General features: G+C 34.7%; 1 pseudogene; it reads right to left on the bottom strand.

The window, feature by feature from the left end:
• Positions 1-4348: 4348 nt before the first annotated feature.
• The window catches only part of LOC127858570 (BTB/POZ domain-containing protein 16-like), a 104300-nt pseudogene continuing 91285 nt past the window's right edge, over positions 4349-17363 (bottom strand).

The following is a 17363-nucleotide window of genomic DNA, read 5'->3' on the forward strand; positions in this document are numbered from 1 at the left end:
CTGTTGAATGCAGTGTATTGATATGAGGTTTACATATTTGCTGTTATAAGTGTTTAAAAGTTAAGCTCAGCCTGTGTTTTACAGCTCAAGCAGACTATTACCACTGGGCATAATATTACACAAATGGTATAGCCCCAGAGCCGGCCTAACTGTTTTGGGGCGCAGATTAGAACTCTAATAATTCACTTGCCTGTTCACACTATATTATAGTATTATATAATATAATAATTATAATATATTATATATGATGAACGACTTGCAGTTTCAATTTAACTGCATCAAAATCTGGAAGATGCTAACTCCACAAACAATATACTCTCTCCCTTCTGAGAATCGACCTAAATGACTTACTGTTATTCTGATAATATTTATCGTTAAAGAAACTAATAATAACTTGCGCTAATTAACGTTAAAACCTCCTTCCGAGAACATTAAAAATGGTAATAACATATTTTATTATATTTGCAAATAGCCTGCGTTTTCATCTAAGATTAAATTAGGTTTGGCGAATAATAGCCTTTTAAAACCGGTATTGCCAACCTGAGTGCCAATCTGATAATTACATTTCTGGCCAAACTAAAATGAACCTTTCCAGTGTAATTTTTTTAAAAGAGTCATCCATCCTCGTGCAGGCAAATGTAAATGGACCCGAAATATGTTATCTTACAATTGTCTCCCAAATGTTAGGTAATTTCGGTTGGCGCTCCCTTGAGAATAGGAGGTCTGACGCCAGACTCCTAATGTTTTACACACTTGTGTACGGGCTGGTTGCAGTTCCCTTACCCCACTACATTAAACCTTCACTCAGATCTTCCAGACACTTACACCCTCTCTCATACAGACAATCCTAACCCCTTGTAATTACTATAAATATTTCTTTTTTCCAGCTACCATTATTCTTTGGAACTCACTACCCTCTGAGCTTGTGCATGTCCCAACCCTGGGTCAATTCAAACAGGGAGTGACACAAAATACTCGAGAGAGAGGGTGTTGCAGTATAAAAAGATAGATAGATTTGTCTGTTAATATTGCACTCTCAGTAACTTAATTGTGCAATGTTTTTATCCTCATACACGAGTCTCGGAACTTAATTTTTTGAATCAAGTCTGTGCAGAAAGTGCATAGAAGTATTATATTATGAGATTTGAAAAGCTGTCTAACACTTCATTACACTGATTAATTAAACCTTGAACCTTTTTGTTAACAAAGCTGTTCTTCAAACTTTAAAATAGCATAACAATAACAAAATGTATAGGAAAGTATGGCCTTCGTTTATATTAATTTTAGATCAACAGGTACAAAAAGATATTATTGAAAGACGGTCCTAATTATTCCATAAATAAAATATAGAAATACAATTCTTTAATATCAATAAAAATGAATTGATATTTTCTGTAATTTGAAACTATACTTAATATAGATCATGACGTTTTTGTTTAATATAATCTCATTCAAAGATATCAGAGATATTTTCCAGTATGACATCTTGATTCGTTAATTCATACAAGACTATGAGCAGTAATGAAAAGGTCACCTAAAAGCCTTAATTCCCTGAAAGACTCTAATTAGAAAACATTTAAGTGTGCGTGTGTGTATTATTGTGTTGTTTTTCAAAACAAAACCTACAAGAACAAAGCAAAGCTCAAAATATTTAAAGTAAAGGTTTTTTAATGTTTGAAGCTGTAATTACTACAAAACCAAAGACGACATCAAAGCACTTTAAAAAAAAGATGTTTTGCCATTTTGCTACAATTATTTGTCCTTGATGTGAACAAAAAATCATCCGACTTAATCGCATCCATAAAACAAATCACACAATAATTTGACGCCAGAGATTGTATTATGATATGAACGGAAAGGTTTTTATTTAATTTGATTTTTGTATTAAAAAGAATCAGAAAACAGTATATTAGTCAGTTTTTATGCATCTGTCACAAAATAATAATGTTTGTTTTATTGTGTATTATAATGTTCTGTCAACAGAAAAACCTGCACAGTTTACTAAACACATCATCCTCAGACAAGAACTCTCATGACTATACATTTAAGTTTGCAGTGCATACATTGAATTATTGAATAACGGAGGTATGCGGGTTTTTTTATATAAATAATTCACAATTCTTATTGTAAACCCTTAATACTTACGTCCAATGATACCATGTAAAGTTCTGAGAACATCGCAGAATACTTATAGATCACACCATCGTCTTTGTTTTCATTGATTATTATCAATATACAAACCTTTATATTGAATGTTCTTAATCAGTGTTATCCGACAATTTATATGACTAAAATATTTTATATTTTTTTCGTAGAGCTATATGACATAAATTTGCGCTGTTACATTTATTCTTACTCTTAAGAAAACCAGTAATTATCTTTGGCAAGAGATGTCAACTTGTACTACAAATGCAATGTCTTATCATATAAGATCGCATCGTTGTGTGATAAAATTTCATATAATTTACACTACTAATGAATTCAATAACTGAAAATCAAGGACTAACAACACCTCATGTTAGAGAATATTTTATTTCGTGAAATAACACAACAACGTCAACAAACACACAAATCCGTGTTGAGCATATTAATTATCACAGAGGTAACATGATTAAAAGATGCGATTATCTATAACACAATTGTTAACATTATTAAAAATTAGCATAAAAATATATTTTACAATACCTAAACTATCTTCTTACTCATGCAGTACCAAAAAAGAGGTTTCAGTTCAACTATTCAAAATAAGAATGTGTTATGTGAAATGAAAAAATACATAAAAAACTTATGGCTCATAAAATATGAAACACTTACACAAACGTGTTTCTAAATTTTTTTATAGATATATGAAAATCACTGTACAAAACAATAAGATTATCACTCAACAAAACTGATAATAACCGAGATGCATCAAAATTCATACATTCAATACATAAAATACTAATCATGAAATTAGTTCATAGGAAGTACATTTAAATCCTGTTTAAAAACTACAAATATCATGGTGTGGAAAGAATTAAGACTTTAATCATCACAGCCAAGATGTAATCATTTTTATTATGCATAAACAATTGGCACCATAACTATCCTTTATTTAAAAACGATAATATGGTTGCCCTTTAATTCACGCTAAAACACGCCCTTTGACGTGTTTGTAGTCCCTTACAAAATTCTTTTTAATTAAAAACTCTTCTTACTAAGTTCAAGTGGCAAAGGCTTCCTTTCCAACTCTAAGATACTTATGAGCAGCAACAGGAAAAAAACATGAATAACGATATAGCCATTTTCACTTTGCTTTTTGACCGGGAAAGGGTAAAACAAAAGATTTTTTTCATAAATTTTCATAACAGTTCTAACGCAAAATATAAATAGCACTTGCAAACAAATAGGACATGCACATTGATAACCATACACTAAATAACGAATGAAATTCTTGAGAAATTGTTAATAAACACCATTTATGTTTTCATTTTTAATAATTAATACATAACAAATCAAAAAGGATTATCAATAACAACTTAAACAAACAAAAACTCTATAAATGAAGATCTACTAGCCTTAGTTACATCTCACTGTGGTAATGTCATGTGATTTTATCTAATTAATTGAATTTAATTAATACCTATAGTGAAAAAGATATAAGCAAAAAGATCTCCGAATTTAGTTTATTTAAGTTCCCTAAATACAATAACAAAATTGAGATTAGTAAAATGTTTGAAAATATCGGTAACTGCTGTTTTTTTTTATTAATTGCAATAAAAAGCATGATATAACAAATCAAGTATTAAATATATTCATAACTGAATTTCATTTTGGCACATTCAAAATATGTCTCAAATATATGTCAAGCTTAATTTAAACTTATGCTAAACGTTGCCTAAATTATTCTTACACCCAAACCCAATCCCATACTATAATGTCTTAATTGTGCAGTAGTGCCATAAATGTATTTCACAGTATAAAGCACATGTACGTTGAAAGAAAGCATTTTGAAAGGCTGATTCCTGCTTTTATTGGAAATATGATAAAATCAATTAATGCTTAACATCAATTTTTTTTTACAATTAAGTTATAATAAATTCCAGGTTATAAAAAAATAATGTGAAAGCTAAGATGTATTAATTGATGATTATCAAACAACCTGTGTGAATGACCAACATTGAAAGCATTAGCTTATAGTTGCAAACCATAACAAAGGATAAACTATAATTTTGGCAAACTTTTATTACATTTAGATAATCAAAATAAACTTGCAAGAAATGTCAGTGCTTCACACACAAATATACAAATATTTTAATTAGTTATTGCCAGGGAATGAAACTATTGATATATCCTATGAGAGACATGGTCATGTCATGTTCAAATATGTCACTGTCACTGAAGTGGGGAATAGTACAGAAAACTGGATGTTTAATGGATTCTCTACGCCAACAACTTGTAACACCTGAAAATACACATATAACAGCCAATAACTCAAATATCATTGCATTTTAAATATGAAGAATATTTACCACTTAATATTGTTCAATGCATTAAGTAGATAACTTACCCATTTATTGCTTCTCAAACACAGAGAACATTTTTACAAACATATCTGGTTTAAGCATTTAAATCAAACAGGACATTGTGCCATACTATCATGTTCATAGCTCAAACATGTAGCTTATTTTAACATATGCCATTCAATTGAAAAATGAACAACTAAACACTGCAAGTATATATTTTTTAATGTGTATAAAACATGAAGAGCATTTTGTCATTCAATAGTGCTCGATGTAATTAAAGCATATGCAATTTAACATTAAATTCTGCACCAAATATGTTATACATCTGAAAAGTGTTCAAAATTAAGAAGTTATCAATGGATCAGGACTTCAAACTCACCTCAGATTTACTGGTCTTCTCACCCAGTGCAAACTTCTGGCTCTTTATGCCCGTGGTTTGAAGCTGGTTTTCCCCTTTCTTGACATACTGGGCCGTGATGCAGTAACGCACCTCTCTGTCAGCTCTCATGGAGAACGTCTGACGCTCACACTGACGGAAACTCAATACTGGGTCGCCTGGCTTTAGACGCTGAAAACAAACATGTCATGAGGGGATTAGATATTGTTCATCTTTTAAAAGCACCCTCAATCTATGCAGAAACGGTTTTCAGTATTCCTAAAGTTTTCATTTCTTTTCATTTTTCATTATTGCATATTAATATGTATTTTCTTTGTCTTGATTATTAAAGAATATGGTTAATTGGTATTGAACATGCTCAGAGTAACAAGATTAAAATTGTGCAGCTGAACATGAATCTTCTTTGTAAGCAAACTACAAGAGTTTTTGGTATGTTAAATAATGGGCTTTCAACCATGCCTACTCAGGTTCATGCCTGTTAAACATTTTTAATGTTTTAAATACGTTTTTTTAGTCATGCTTCACACACATTTAAGTCCAAGATTTGTCAATTGATTTAAATTTAAAATCATTTCATTGAGATTTATCTTTTATGGTAGGTAAGACAAATACTTGCATGTAGAAGGAGTAGATTTCCGTCTCTGGAGCCTACCCCCTTCAGTTCAAAATGGAATCCATGAAGAGACAGGATTTCTGAGTGGTGCAGAGGGTCCTGCAAAAGAAGACAGAGACTAGAAATGTGTCAAGGACATTAATGCCCCCAAAACACAGGTTGCACACAGACAAATCTACTATAGATTCTGCAGTGGACGAAAACAGTGCAATAATTCAGCAAAACTGGTCGAGTGAAAATTTCTTTCTTTACGATAATACATATATATATTGAGGTTATTAAACTGTGACAGTTTTAGAAGATTCACCCAAAGGTTAATGGGAAGTAAATTACCTTAGAGAGTAAATTAAGTCAGATAGATAGCTAGTAGTCTTTTTTACCGGAAAGACCTTAAGACATGTTGTAAGAGATCACTTTCTAAATTACCCTTCTTTCCTGTCCATAAAAATATGGCCATATTTCAATCATCCTCACACAAAAACATTTAGATACGTTTTTTCGAATTTATCATGGAAAGGTAACGTTCATATTGTTGTCTTAATATTTCTAATTTATTAAATGGTACACCTGTCCTGTTTAAACAGGTCAGACTTATTGAAACATGAGCTGCTTAGAAAGTGCTCTAATAGCATTACTTTATTAAAGTAATTGTGACAAACATAAGAAGAAATTGCAATAAACGTCACAGATCAAACAGATCAATAACAAATAATCACAGTTTTACTCACTTAATAGGAAAACAATTAATGTGCAAATAAGGCACTAACTTACCGTAATGATGTATAAAATAATATTTAGAACTTTGATGATTAAGGACCACATTGGTCTTGTTAATAGAGCATGATTGAGATTCAAAGAATTATAGTTTACCAAAGGTCAAACATTTTTCTTTTATTTTCTGAACCCATTTTACTTTGCACGAAATCAAATTACATGTATATAATTATCGGACATACGTAAATAACTGTTCAGCTTGCAAGAAAAATTGCTTTTTAAAGCAGCTTAGCAACTCCAATCATCAACAAACAATTATGCATTTCTTGCAACATTAAAGAAATTACATCCTTTAAAAGCTTAAAGTTGATAATTAAATGTAATAAAAAATATTAGCTGCAAACCATTGAATAACTTTTTTTTAATTTGTTCACTAAGAATAGTAAAAAAGATCGGGGGGGGGGTCTATTGCAGTCACTGTGTTTATTTCCGTTAAATGTGTCAAAGACATTATATATTTTTTTTAATAACAGTCTGCTTTAATATAATAAACAACATTAGTAGTTGATCAGTCTTCCAAAAAAAAGACCAATGACAGTTTTTTTTATCGCCAGATACGACAAGACAACAACATCCATTACAAAAGATTAAATAATGTCTTAGACCAATATAACCTTAATTAAAGCAGAGCTAGACATGAGCATTATATCAACATGTAAATTTTGCAATGACTAGCTTACCGAATCAATCACAAAGCCTTGACTAATGGCGCAGGTATTAAAGTTCTTCATCAGGGACATATCCCCACCACCTTGAAGCTGAAAAAAACATAACAAATACAGGGCTGGTATCAAGCCTTGATGCCATTATTTTTAAAAGTAATCAATGAATGATCTTTTTATTATAAATATTTTTAACTTAACTGATGCCTTGTATTCTAAGTTTGTGATAAAAACCTACCTAAGCAAGGTGGGAATTTACAAAGCTCATGATAACAATCCTTCCTTTCCTTTGCATGTATTTACAAAGCTCCTGATAAAAATCCTTCCTTACCTTTGCTTGTATTGACAAACCTCCTGATAAAAATCCTACAATATCTTGTCATGTATTTACCAAGCTATAGAAAGTCTACATAACCTTGGCATGTATTAAAATAGCTCTTTAAAAAACACCTACTTTACCTTGGCGTGTAGTAACAAAGTTCAGAGAGCTCTTAATGGGCTCATACATGTACCTGATGGTTGCGCTGATGGTATGATGTTTGTAGTAAAGATCAACTTCCAGACACGTATTAAAAACTCAAGTGATTTTACAACTTAACAGAATAATAGGAATTATAAAGTAGTAAAGCTAAAAAGTAAAGCACAATCTTGAAACAGACAAGTACATTTACAACAAGAGCTGTGTTCGTGAAACACAATGCCTCCTACTGCGCCGCTTTGAAGCCATATATTTTACCTTTTACCTTGAAGGATGACCTTGACCATTCACCACTCAAAATGTGCAGCTGCATGAGAAACGCATTCATGCCGAATATGGAGTTGCTATCTTCATATTGCAAAATTTGACGTTTGACCTTCATCTTGAAGGATGACCTTGACTTTTCACCACTCAAAATGTGCAGTTCCAAGAGAAACGCATGCATGCCAAATATCGAGTTGCTATCTTTAATATTGCAAAATTTGACCTTTGACCTTGACCTTGACCTTTCACCTCTCAAAATGTGCAGCTGCATGAGATACACATGCATGCCAAATATCAACTTGCTATCTTCAATATTGCAAAATTTTGACGTTTGACCTTGACCTTGAAGGATGACCTTGACTTTGACCTTTCACCACTCAAAATGTGCAGCTCCAAGTGATACGCATGCATGCCAATAATCGAGTTGATATCTTTAATATTGCAAAATTTGACCTTTGACCTTGAAGGATGACCTTGACCTTTTACCACTCAAAATGTGCAGCTCCATGAGATACGCATGCATGCAAACTATCGAATTGCTATCTTCATATATTGCAAAATTTGACCTTTGACATTGACCTTGAATGGTGACCTTGACCTTTCACCACTCAAAATGTGCAGCTCCATGAGATATGCATGAATGCCAAATATCAAGTTGCTACCTTCAATATTGCAAAATTTGACCTTTGACATTGACCTTGAAGGATGACCTTGACCTTTCACCACTCAAAATGTGCAGCTCTATGCGATACACATGCATGCAAAATATCAAGTAACTATCTTCAATATTGAAAAAGTGTTGCCCAATGTGAAAGATTTCGGACGGACGAACAGACGCCATCTATTTGACATTTTACCTTGAAGGATGACCTTGACCTTCACCTTTCATTACTCAAAGTGTGCAGCTCCATAAGATAAACATACATGCAAAATATCAAGTTGCTATCTTAAATATTTAAAAAGTTATGGCCAATGTTAAAGTTTTCGAACAGACGCCATATATTTGACATTTGACCTTGAAGGATGAACTTGACCTTCACCTTTCACACTCAAAATGTTCAGCTCCATGAGATACATATGCATGCCAAATATCAAGTTGCTATCTTAAATATTGAAAAAGTTATGGCCAATGTTAAAGTTTTCGGACAGACCGACAGACGCCATATATTTGACATTTGACCTTGAAGGATGACCTTGACCTTCACCTTTAACACTCAAAATGTTTAGCTCCATGAGATAAACATGCATGCCAAATATCAAGTTGCTATCTTGAATATTGAAAAAGTTATGGCCAATTTTAACGTTTTCGGACGGACGGACAGACGCCATATATTTGATATTTGACCGTGAAGGATGACCTTGACCTTCACCTTTTACAATTCAAAATGTGCAGCTACACGAGATGCACATGTATGCCAAATATCAAGTTGCTTTGTTCAATATTGAAAAAGTTATGGCCATTAAAGTTTTCGGACGGACGGACAGACTGACACACTGACTGACTGACTGACGGACAGTTCAACTGCTATATGCCACCCTACCGGGGGCATAAAAACCTGCATTTGAAAACTAATAAACCAAAGCAGCATTTTACATTCTCTGCTAATTGTTTGCTTTCTTGAAAGGCAACAATACAGAATAAGACACTAATTTTAATGTTGATCTAGCTTGATCTCTCGTTCATTTCACTAAAGTTGTTTGCACTATAGACACGCATCAATCAGATACATTGCAATTCTAAAGAGGTGTACTTATTTCTGTTCAAATATAAAATCATCTATATAACGCATTTTATGAAGACGAGACACACCATTAGAACAGGCAATTTGTTCCATCTAATTACTACAATTTCTTTAACATCAGCTCTTGGCATACCGTATTGTTATGAAATCAATAACAATAACATTGACAGCAAAGAGCAGTGTGGAACTTTCACTGAAATACTCTGAAATCTGAGACTGTTATACAAATTGAACATCACAGAAATTCCTGTTATAGAACAAAATAACATGAGAACTTACTTTAAAGTGGTCCCTCAAGTGATTAACACTTTTTCTGGATATGACATGGTGCTTGTATTCTTGGACAAATGTGTCCCAGTTTCTCAGTCTAAATATTTCAAGGCACACACATTCAGACCATGTGTATCTGGATTGGGTCATAAATATAGCCTTAAGAGTGGTAAAAATGTTTTTCTCATATATGACCAAGTTTTTGAATGCATGAAGATTCAAACTCAGACTAGATATTGTCAAGATAGTCATTCCAACCAAATTTCATCAATAGTGGTATTAAGTTTTTTCTAAGCTTTGACCTTGTAACTTAGTTCTTTGACCCAGATTCTATCTCAACTTAATATTTTCTCAGTTAGCATTCATACAAAGTTTTATCAAGATTGAGTCCTAAGTGGGGCCCTAAAGTAGTAACAAGTCTTTTTTCTAAGATTTGACCTTGTGACCTAGTTTTAGGACCCATGTTACCCAGATTCAATTTTTGCCTAGATATTTTACAGATAAATAAATATTGCAAAGATAAACAGTCAGACCAAGTTGAAAAAAATGTGTGTCATAAATGCGGGTTGTAGAGAGATAACACGATTTTTCTAAGGTTCGACCTGATGATCTAGTTTTTAAAAAAAGGGTAGACTAGATTCCAACTAGAAATTGTAAAAAATAAAAATGTTCTTCTCAAGTTAATAAAGATTGGATGAAAAAAGTGGCCTCCAGGGTATTAACCGCTACAAGTTGAAGAAAAACACTGGACACAGATTACCTGTTCGTACTCAGGTGAGATAATAAGAATAAAGGCCTGCCTGGCAATGTGCCTTATATCAAAGCCCAGATTTAAATGAGGCTGATATAAGCCCTCCTTGCCACTTGAAGAGTGGTAATGCTGGGACAGAATGTCAATGAGGGTCTCTCTGGGAAGGATACTTACAGAGTGGTAATGCTGGGACAGGAGGTCAATAATGAAGGCCTCTCTGGACAGGATACTTACAGAGTGGTAATGCTAGGGCAGGAGGTCAATGAGGGCCTCTCTTAGCAGGATACTTACAGAGTGGTAATGCTGGGACAGGAGGTCAATGAGGGTCTCTCTGGGCATGATACAAACAGAGTGGTAATGCTGGCACAGGAGGTCAATGAGGGTCTCTCTGGACAGGATACTTACAGAGTGGTAATGCTGGGACAGGATGTCAATGAGGGTCTCTCTGGGCAGGATACTTACAGAGTGGTAATGCTGGCACAGGAGGTCAATAATGGTCTCTCTGGGCACGATACCTACAGAGTGGTAATGCTGGGACAGGAGGTCAATGAGGGTCTCTCTGGGCAGGATACGTACAGAGTGGTATTGCTGGGACAGGAGATCAATGAGGGTCTCTCTGGGCAGGACACTTGGCATAAATTGTCGTCCCAGATTAGCCTCTACATTCTGCACAGACTTATCAGGCTAGTCAATTATTATTGAAACCTAAGGTCAGTCTTCACAATGATAAGCATTATATCTCTCATAGTAACTGCTTCTGGAATAATTAGGGTGATTGTTATATGAAAAGATTCATACTAAACACAGACTAAGTACATGTACTAAGTGTTGCTTTTGTAAACATGTTTGCAGTCAGACAAATGATGCCCTGTAATATTTATTAAAAGCAAGAGCTGTGTTTGTGAAACACAATTCCCCCCTTCTGCGATTTGAAGCCGCACGGCAGCTATTTTAGAAAAAAAACAATCAATGTGTTTGTGAAACACTATGTTTCCATATATTTGACCTTGAAGGATGACCTTGACCTTTCACCATTCAAAATGTGCAGCTCCATGAGATACACATGCATGCCAAATATCAAGTTGCTATCTTCAATATTGCAAAAGTGTACATTAAATGAGCGATTTTGACCCATATTTTTGGCCTTTGACCTTGAAGGATGACCTTGACCTTTCAATTATGCATAAACAATTGGCACCATAACTATCCTTTATTTAAAAACGATAATATGGTTGCTCTTTAATTCACGCTAAGACACCAATTTTAACGTGTTTGTAGTCCCTTACAAAGCAGTTGCTATCTTCAATATTGCAAAAGTTATGGCAAATGTTAAAGTTTGCCCAAACAAACCAACCAACCAACAGACAGGGCAAAAACAATATGTCCCCCACAATAGAGGTGGGGACATAAACATGACCTTTGACCTTGAAGGATGACCTTGACCTTTCACCACTCAAAATGTGCAGCTCTATGAGATACACATGCATGCCAAATATCAAGTTACTATCTTCAATATTGCATAAGTTATGACCAAGGCTAAAGTTTTGTAACAGACAGACACACATATACAATGACAGACAGACATGCCAAAAATAATAAATCCCCGATCATTCCATTCGGGAAATAAAAAGACACCAGTGTAGATTGGTGCTCTTTCTTACAAAGCCTTACAAGAACATAAAAATAACCAGAAAATATGTTCTTACAGTTGCAATATCTTGAGAGAGTATTGATTTTATCTAAGAATTAATTATGTTCGGCAAAGAATAGTCTTTTAAATGCTAGAGCTTACGACATGTAACTGGCAATGTGCTAATTAAATTTCTTGCATAACAAAATCAAATTTTAAAAAGACAGTCTTATGGAAAGAAGCATGAGTTTGCATGTATCAGCATGTAAATGGACAGAAGGAATGCTAATAATCAGACACTATGAATGCAAGTCTTTCACTTGGAATAAAGCTTTGGTGAAAAGTGGATTTATTGAATTTCCTCATACAGAAGTCTTGTTTCTGATTTTCATTTATAAAAGCATTCTGAACAAAGTTTACAAAGAAAATTCTCTTCAAAAATAAAGGGACTGTACTTTTAGTCTGTGATAAAATATATCACATGTAGACATTTAGATTTGTGTTAAAGGTAATAAAGGAGCATTTCAAGAAAGAACATCAAAATCATTAACTTGAAACAGAGACAGAATGTATGAGTTCTTTATTTGATTCTATTAAACTAATTCAGTATCCTTATATTGTCCCATCAATACTTACTATCAAGGATTCCATGTAAACAAACAGCAGAGAACATTGGTGAGTAGATCTGACCATCGTCTCTCTCAACGAACGATGAAGTTTTCGGCAAACTAAACAACAAAGATGGTCATTTTTTATCAAGCCATGGTGATATTGCCCCTGTTCATCCCTAGGTTAAACCAATCTTGAAATCAAATTCTAATTTTGAAGAAAATAACTTGTTTTTCTTTGCAATATGGTAAATCAAATTTAAATAAAGATAATGTATGTTAAAAATTTTCATAAAACTCGCGAATATGGACTAAAGCCAACAGCTGAAGTGGCTACAATGTCTGGTAAAAAGAACACAAAACACCTCCTGAACAGTCTGGTCAGTGACTACAATGTATGGTTAAAAGACCACAAAGTCTCTCCTGCACAGTCTGGTCAGTGGCTTCAATGTCTGGTTAAAAGACCACAAAATCTCTCCTGACTTAATAGACCACAGCAAAGCTCCTGACTAGACTGCGACATACATTGCGCAGGCTTATCTGAATCTATATTTGCCAAATATCTCCTATTACCTGCTTTCACATGATGCAAGCCGTAAGTAATTTGCAGCATCTGACCATTTTATAAATTTGTTGAATATGAAAATAAACCAAATCATAAGTAATGATGAGTATGTGAACATGTTACAAATGTAGAAATCTTATATAAAAGATAAACCAATGAACATGTTGAAGTATGACAAGACCGTGCTATGGGAAGGCATCAATGAGAGATAAACCAATTAACCAGTTGAAGTATGACAGGACAGTGCTATGTGAAGGCATCAATGAGAGATAATCCAATGAACCTGTTGAAGTATGACAGGACGGTGCTATGGGAAAGCATTAATGAAAGATAAACCAATGAACCTGTTGAAGTATGACATGACAGTGCTATGGAAAGGCATCAATGAAAAATAAACCGATGAACCTGTTGAAGTAGGATAGGACAGTGCTATGGGAAGGCATCAATGAAAGATAAACCGGTGAACCCTTTCAAGTATGACAGGACGGTGCTGTGGGAAGGCATCAATGATAGATAAACCAATGAACCTGTTGAAGTAAGACAGGACGGTGCTATGGGAAGGCATCAATGATAGATAAACCAATGAACCTGTTGAAGTATGACAGGACGGTGCTTTGTGAAGGTATCAATGAGAGATTATCCAATGGACCTGTTGAAGTATGACAGGACGGTGCTATGGGAAGGCATTAATAAGAGATAAACCAATGAACCTGTTGAAGTATGACAGGACGGTGCTATGGGAAGGCATCAATGAAAGATAAACCAATGAACCTGTTGAAGTATGACAGGACGGTGCTATGGGAAGGCATCAATGAGAGATGATCCAATGAACCTGTTGAAGTATGACAGGACGGTGCTATGGGAAGGCATTAAAGAGAGATAAACCAATAAACCTGTTGAAGTATGACAGGACGGTGCCATGGGAAGGCATCAATGAAAGATAAACCAATGAACCTGTTGAAGTATGACAAGACGGTGCTATGGGAAGGCATTAATGAGAGATAAACCAATAAACCTGTTGAAGTAGGAATGGATGGTGCTATGGGAAGGCATCAATGAAAGATAAACTAATGAACCCGTTTTAGTATGACAGGACGGTGCTATGGGAAGGCACCACTGAGAGATTCTCCAATGAACCTGTTGAAGTATGACAGGACGGTGCTATTGGAAGGAATCAATGAGATATAATCAAATGAACCTGTTGAAGTATGAGACAACGGTGCTATAGAAAGGCATCAATGAAAGATAAACTAATGAACCCGTTTTAGTATGACAGGACAGTGCTATGGGAAGGCATCAATAAAAGATAAACCAATGAACCTGTTGAAGTATGACAGGACAGTGCTATAGTAAGGCATCAATGAGAGATATACCAATGAACCTGTTGAAGTATGACAGAACGGTGCTATGGGAAGGCATTAATGAAAGATAAACCAATGAACCTGTTGAAGTATGACATGCCGGTGCTATGGGAAGGCATCAATGAAAGATAAACCGATGAACCTGTTGAAGTAGGACAAGACGGTGCTATGGGAAGGCATCAATGATAGAAAAACCAATGAACATGTTGAAGTAAGACAGAACGGTGCTATGGAAAGTCATCAATGAAAGATAAACCAATGAACCTGTTGAAGTATGACAGGACGGTGCTATGGGAAGGCATCAATGAAAAATAAACCGATGAACCTGTTGAAGTAGGACAAGACGGTGCTATGGGAAGGCATCAATGATAGATAAACCTATGAACCTGTTGAAGTATGACAGGACGGTGCTATGGGAAGGCATCAATGAAAGATAAACCAATGAACCTGTTGAAGTAGGACAAGACGGTGCTATGGGAAGGCATCAATGATAAATAAACCAATAAACCTGTTAAAGTATGACAGGACGGTGCTATGGGAAAGCATCAATGAGAGATAATCCAATGAACCTGTTGAAATATGACAGGACGGTGCTATGGGAAGGCATCAATGAGAGATAAACCAATGAACCTGTAAAAGTATGACAGGACGGTGCTATGGGAAGGCATCAATGAAAGATAAACCAATGTACCTGTTGAAGTTTGACAGAACGGTGCTATGGGAAGGCATCAATGAGAGATTATCCAATGAACCTGTTGAAGTATGACAGTACGGTGCTATGGGAAGGCATCAATGAGAGATTATCCAATGAACCTGTTGAAGTATGTCTGGACGGTGCTATGGGAAGGCATCAATGAGAGATAATCCAATGAACCTGTTGAAGTATGGGAGGACGGTGCTATGTGAAGGCATCAATGAAAGATAAACCAATGAACACGTTGAAGTATGACAGGACAGTGCTATGGGAAGGCATCAATAAAAGATAAACCAATGAACCTATTGAAGTATGACAGGACAGTGCTATAGTAAGGCATCAATGAGAGATGAACCAATGAACCTGTTGAAGTATGACAGAACGGTGCTATGGGCAGGCATCTATGAAAGATAAACCAATGAACCTGTTGAAGTATGATAGGACGGTGCTATGGGAAGGCATCAATGAAAGATAAACCGATGAACCTGTTGAAGTAGGACAAGACGGTGCTATGGGAAGGCATCAATCGTAGATAAACCAATGAACCTGTTGAAGTATGACAGGACGGTGCTATGGGAAGGCATCAATGAAGATGAACCAATGAACCTGTTGAAGTAGGACAAGACGGTGCTATGGAAAGGCATCAATGATACATAAACCAATTAACCTGTGTAAGTATGACAGGGCGGTGCTATGGGAAGGCATCAGTTGGAGGTTGGGTTTCAGCTGCATGAAGAGCCATAAGGAGAGTGTGTGGTTCACGCTGAACTCGTTGTACGTGAACAGACGGTTGGACTTGAGGATCTTTTGCAGTAGGTCCATCGGCATCTCACGCAGTTAGATGTTATTGGAGAGCTGCAAACGGGAAATTATGATTGATAAAAAGATGGACCAATTACCACACATTTCAGTTGTCAATCTCAACATTATTTTCACATTCATGTAAAATTGTGTCCAATGAGAATGCTCATAAGACTTAGTTTTTATTGCCATTGGTAAACTATTCAAGACTAAGGCAAACATATGGAATATTCATAATTGTGGCACATGGAATATGAGTGAGTGGATATTGATGGGATAGCTTGCTAAGGGTAAAAATAATATTGGTTTGATAGCTGTTATTGGAGAGCTAGTCATAGGAAATAGAAAATATTCACAACTTAGATGGTGTGAAATTTAATGGAGCTTGCTGAAACGCTACCAGTAAGAAGTTTGACATGTGAGGGATGTTAATAGATTCAAGTAAGACAGAATCTCTCCTCGAACAAAAATACCAAATTTATTTTTTAATATTCTTACAAAACACAACTTTATATCATAAATATTTCATATAATTATAATAACCCAAGGTTTTAACAATTTGTGTGCAAATATATATTTTTAAGATTACTGCTGACAATGTAAATGCAAGGATTTTCAGTACAATTTAAATCCTTTCCCAATTTTTTCACCGTAAAGTTGAATTCAAAAGCAAGTGCAAAAGCATTGATTGTTTTCTAATGTAGGCATGAAAACTTAAAAGAACATATTGAGTCTGCCACGAAGCCAGGTAAATAAAACTTGGTTTAAACATATTTATTCTAGAATGTGTGTACAAGATATTTTACAAACATCTTAAGTTTATAGGATTGGAACGGTAGCAAAGCTAGTAGGGTTCCTTTCCCCAGCAATTTATTAACATACATAGTGACGGTAATTTGCATTTTAAACACAAAGCAATGAATAATGATTTGAGGTTAAACAAGTATGTAAGTATCATTGGAATCAAAATTGTTTGTGTTTTTTTTAAATTGAAACAGTGTATTTAAGAAAACAAAGCAGAATCAAAGAAATAATTGTTAAGAAAAGAAAATGTAAAAAATAAGAGAACCGATAGTTATATCATCCCGAAACTTCCCGAGCCTTCGATGAAACTATGCACTGCATCAAACACAGCTAAATTATTTATAAAGAAAAGATTTTCATCGCCATACAATAATGTGCGCAATGATATATCCGTGTATTGTTCTATATGTTCTAAATAAAACTTGAAAGCAAACAACACTGCAA

Source organism: Dreissena polymorpha, chromosome 14 (genome assembly GCF_020536995.1).
Source record: "Dreissena polymorpha isolate Duluth1 chromosome 14, UMN_Dpol_1.0, whole genome shotgun sequence".
Lineage (NCBI taxonomy): Eukaryota > Metazoa > Mollusca > Bivalvia > Myida > Dreissenidae > Dreissena > Dreissena polymorpha.